This window comes from Montipora foliosa, chromosome 11 (genome assembly GCF_036669935.1).
Source record: "Montipora foliosa isolate CH-2021 chromosome 11, ASM3666993v2, whole genome shotgun sequence".
Taxonomy (NCBI): Eukaryota; Metazoa; Cnidaria; class Anthozoa; order Scleractinia; family Acroporidae; genus Montipora; species Montipora foliosa.
In genome coordinates this window covers 43,036,292-43,041,291 of record NC_090879.1, presented here as the reverse complement: position 1 = coordinate 43,041,291, position 5,000 = coordinate 43,036,292, and the positions used below count along the sequence as shown (strand labels likewise).

General features: G+C 37.1%; 2 long non-coding RNA genes and 1 pseudogene across 2 annotated transcripts in view; 1 reads left to right on the top strand and 2 right to left on the bottom strand.

The window, feature by feature from the left end:
* LOC137975174 (uncharacterized) overlaps window positions 1-1,184 on the top strand; it is a 9,295-nt pseudogene extending 8,111 nt beyond the window's left edge.
* LOC137975176 (uncharacterized) overlaps window positions 1-5,000 on the bottom strand; it is a 23,618-nt gene that overhangs the window by 14,027 nt on the left and 4,591 nt on the right. The window lies entirely within an intron of this gene.
* Window positions 1,335-5,000, bottom strand: part of LOC137975175 (uncharacterized) — a 7,038-nt gene continuing 3,372 nt past the window's right edge. Inside the window, exons 2-3 of the long non-coding RNA XR_011117548.1 lie at window positions 3,338-5,000; window positions 1,335-2,955 (exon numbers count right to left, since the gene is read on the bottom strand). The exon at window positions 3,338-5,000 is cut by the window's right edge and continues 2,674 nt beyond it. This is a non-coding gene — a long non-coding RNA (uncharacterized lncRNA). The remainder of the gene's footprint in view (window positions 2,956-3,337) is intronic.

Below are 5,000 nucleotides of genomic sequence, written 5' to 3'. Positions count from 1 at the left end.
AAAAACGACGTCTCTACAACGCAGTTACAGGGTCCTAAAATAGTGAGTACTTTATCCTACGAAACTATCGTGCAAGATGTAGCTCTCATGAAACACTTCACCGGCCTCAGGCCTTCCCAGTTTGAAGTTTTGCATGATTTTCTTGACGATGTTTGCCCATTGGAGACAATCAACTACTGGAAAAGCAAAGATTGTCCAGCAACGGAGAATGCAAGAACTGGCCCAAAAGCTGATTTTTCATCAAGAGAAAAACTTTTCATTTGCCTTCTAAGACTGAAGAGGGGTTTTACTCTCAATACTATTGCAGCTCTTCTTAGTACCCCAAACAGGAAAATTAACTTTTCCTATATTGGAAAGATTTTTACAACATATATTCAGTTGATGTATGTAATTTTTAGAGACATACAAAACTTTATGTTTCCAGATAGAGCCCAAATTTAGCAGGTTCCTCCCTAAGGTATTCAAAACTATGAAGAACATACGCTGTATTGTTGATTGTACTGAATTTAGAGTGGAATGCTCCAGGAATTTTGCCAGGCAAGGAAACACTTTCTCTTCCTATAAGCACACCAACACATTTAAGTGTCTCATTGCAGTAACCCCCAGTGGTGGAGCAGGTTTTGTTTCTGATTTGTTCGAGGGTGATATTGATGATGTTCGCATCTTTAAGGAAAGTGGCCTTTTGAAACACCTTAAACCATATGACTTAGTTTTGGCAGATCGTGGTTTCACTGTGCAGGATCTCTTAAATCCTCTCCAAGTGCAGTTAAAAATCCCATCATTTTTAAAAGGTAGAAAAAGTCTTAGTGCTGCAGAGGAATTGGAAACACGTCGCATTGCAAAAGCTAGGATTCATGTAGAGCGTTTCAATGAACGCTTAAAGCAGTTCAAACTAGTCAGAAGACGAATACCTTTGTCTCTTGCTCCTGTCGCAACTCAAATGGTAGTAGTTGCTGCATGCCTTGTCAATTTTCAGACCGTCCTTTGTAAGTAGACTTAATATTTTAACTTAAGTTTCCAAGGCTCTAACTAATGGATATGCATAGCAGGCCATCAGCTTCAAATGATAGTCTTTGGCATTTTGGGTGTATTCCTTTGGGATGATATGGATCAGGATCAGTGATCCGAGATCATTAATTCTGATCACGGTAGATTGAATCAACTGATGAATCCTTGGCTGGGGTGGATTCATCAGGTCATTTGATCTACCATGATTCAAGTGATCTCAGATCACTGATCCTCATCCGGATCATCCCAAACAAACGCACCCTTTATCTGCTGGGTCTTTAGAATTCGGCTGGTAGGATTTGCAATAATATATTTAATTTGAGATATAAGGTGAATCTTGATTTTATTATCTATTGCTTCCAGCAAGCTATGTTTATATTCTATACAAACAGATCATTTTGAGAAATAAATCTTATTTACATTTCTACACCTGTACACAAAATATGGATGTTAATTTTTAAATTTCTTTTCAAAATTCAAAGAAACTTCATTGTTACATGTAGCAGGAACAAGAATTTGATTTGAATTTGACACCTGCACAAGCTGCAAGTCAATGACTGAAACTACATAATTTTTTTTATATAAAAATATCAAAGTTTATAATGGCCATTTCTCAGTCTAACCATCAGAAAATTGAAATGACTTTACTGGACAGAAATGCAATGATGAAAACATTAACTGTTAACTGAGAATAAACCAAGTTACGATTATCCTACTACTGTATATTTTTTGTCACTTTCATCAACCAAGATTCGAACACTAAGCAAACAAAGAATAATGATTAAAGGCCCATGTTTACCAAAAATGCATTGCATACCCTGCACTCCAGAAAAATGATTTCGGGTAGTTGAAAATTGCTGTGTTCAGTATGTGTAGAGTCACACTTTGGCCAAGCATGAAAAAAAGTGAACACCCCATAAATGTGTCAGCCAATCAAAACACTGCATTTGACAAAAAAGTGTTTCAAAACAACAACACAAATGTGCAAAGCCCCTTGGGTGAACATGGGCCTTTAAAGCATGATTTGTTATGTCTTTCATTAAAATGGACCCACTCCAGAAAAAGAATTGTAAAAGTAAACATACTTATAAGTCCAAGAAAAGTTAAAATATTCTCAAAGATTTTTCATTTGCAATTTAGGCTTTTGTCTTCAAATTTTAAAGTAAGGGCAAGAGTCTGACTACTATAACCAGGGCTAAAGAGACAATTAAGTTGACCTATTAAATTCCAAAATAAAAGACAAAATTATACGAGTCGCAATCAATGTCAGATTTATGCCCTCTTTACGTTGGACCTAGCTACAATATATTAGAAAACTTAAAGAAAATCCCAGTGGCTCATGAAACATACATGAAGAAGACCAGAGTCCAGAGCCCTTTCGTCTATATTCACTCAAACCATCATACATGTACCACATATTATTATAAGAAAAGGTACAAATGTAGTGACCCCCATTCCACAGTGTTGCCCCATACAATGTAAAGCATTTCCCAAATAAAAAAAAGGATTGTGGTGTGTTTGACAACTTAAGATAACCTCTTCTGCTAAGCAAATCAACTGAAAAAACAAGAAATGATTTCAAATTCAACATAACACGACGGCTGCTAACCCTCACCCCCGCGCAATGCCATTAGGTGCCTGCATGTCCATGTTCATCAAAAGTCACATCCTCATTGAAAGGGATTTCTTCTGCTGGCTTGTTAGAAAATTTCCTTTCACACTGGGAATCAGGTGGGTGCTGCCAGTCTTCAAGGGCATCCAGAAAAATACTGCTTGTAAGCTTGGAGGGCTGTGACAGGGTGACTGCCATAGACTGCACCGAGTGTACTTGCAGCGGACAAGTTGTAAGGCAACAGGTTGTTGTGTTGGTGCTTGTCAGATATGGATGAAGGAGCATCAAGAAATAGTCGCTCTCATTGCTATACAAGTCCAGGGTACCAGCAACAACTTTAAAATAAAAAAAATATAACACAAAAATTAAATTTATTAAAATATTTTTATTATTACATAATTATTATTAATATATATTTTTCTTCTTATCTTACTAATCTTTGCCAACATTATTATCACTAAAAGTAGTTAGCTCTATTTTAAAAATACTCAATGACAAATTGTTTATGTCAGAGGTAAAAAATAAAATCCAGGTAAGTTTTTTTACCTTCAAATTCTTTTGTGTCCTAGCCCTAACTCATGAATAATAAGGCTACGAGACAAAGGAAAATATAGAGAATTGACCAAAGTTAAAATTTTAAGCTGAATTTAAATGTGACCTGGAAGTCTGTGTAAGATTAAATGATAATTAAAAAAAAAAAAAACAGTTTATGCGTACCTCTTAGTTGCTGCCATTGTGGAATAGACTGCAAGATAAGCAACTTTGATTCTGCATATAGGCCATCATCTATGAGCTTAAGGGATGTCCCTATTATTCATGTCCTTGTTAGGATTGATGCAAACTGCAAGAATGACAAGGAAGTTTCCCAAAGACGCCACGACAGTGATCAACACAGTACACGAAGTTGTCGCGAAGGATAGATAGGTCGGAGCTGTAGTGTTATCACAATGATCTTTGACCAAGAGAGACATTTCCTCCTGGTATAAATCAGCTGCAACTGTGCTCTAGTAATCTTGTCAAACAACCAGCGTCATTGCGATTGAGAAAAATACAAGAATCCTTGAATTCTGTTTCTTTGATCTACAATGATGTCAATATGTCGTTTCAACACGGTTCGATAGATGTGGACTTTCAATTCTCGTGTCTTAGTTGTCAGAGTGGTCGTGTTGCATGGAAGTTCCATGCACAAACCTAGAAAATGGTAAGGAAAGGAAACGAAGTGAACTAGTGCCCATGACAAATTTCTAGCTTCTAAACAAGCTGTGGTGCTGCTTCAGAGGAGGAATCAAACATAAAAATTTGGTTTTATCAAACGAGTTGATTTAGGTCGAATTTTCACCATGAAAGATTTGTAAAGCTAACGTTTCGAGCATTAGCCCGTCGTCGGAGAGAATTGAGGAATCGTTGTTGATTTTTAGGGTGTGGAAGAGCTTTGTCATTTCTGCGCTGCTCGGCAGAAGTTCTAACCTTGGTTAAATTACGTCTGGGACGCAAGCTACATTCACCGTAAAACGCAAGTAGCAGTGAAGTATCGGTCGAGGGGTGCACAAAATACACATGATCCCGAATTTTCACCATGAAAGATTTGTAAAGCTAACGTTTCGAGCATTAGCCCTTCGTCGGAGCGAATTGAGGAATCGTTGTTGATTTTTAGGGTGTGGAAGAGCTTTGTCACTGGTGGAAGTCTGGTGAAATGAATTTGAGAATAAATTGATGCAATGAGAAGCGTTCATATTGATTCCATGAAAGGGTGTACCTAGATGAAAAATGAATTACGGAAAGCCGGAAACACAGTTCGGAAAGTTTGGAAATGCAGAAAGCCGCAGAAAATCTCGAACAAAATAAACAAAATGTAACTTTGGACAAAATGAATTTTTTGGATAGAATTTGATTTGCCGGGTGAAATGAGTCAGTCCTGAGAAGGACTGTTGATGTTGAATGACGTTTCAACATCCTGAGCGGAAGTCATCATAAGAGTGACTCTGAAGGTGACTCTCAGGATGCTCAAACATCAGTCACCACCAACAGTACTGAGCACGACGATCAAATTCCATCCAGGTATGTAACTCCTGTGCTAAAACCATTTTCTGAAATGAATTTTTCAGTGTTCGAGAAACAAAGTTTCAATATTGAATAATGAATAACTCGGGAAAAAATGGAAGACATAATGAATAACTGAGATCGAATTATTCCGCTTCCATCCCCGAATTTATACATAGACTGCAGGAAGTTTTAAAAGGATTTAAAATAGTCAAGTTTTTAGATTTATTTGCGGCGTTTTTTTTTTAGTTTTCCTTTGAACGCGAAAGCATTACTACCAGTGACGCGTTACTGAAAAGGATCAGTATTCTGCATGTATTTTGTATTATTCCAGTCACTG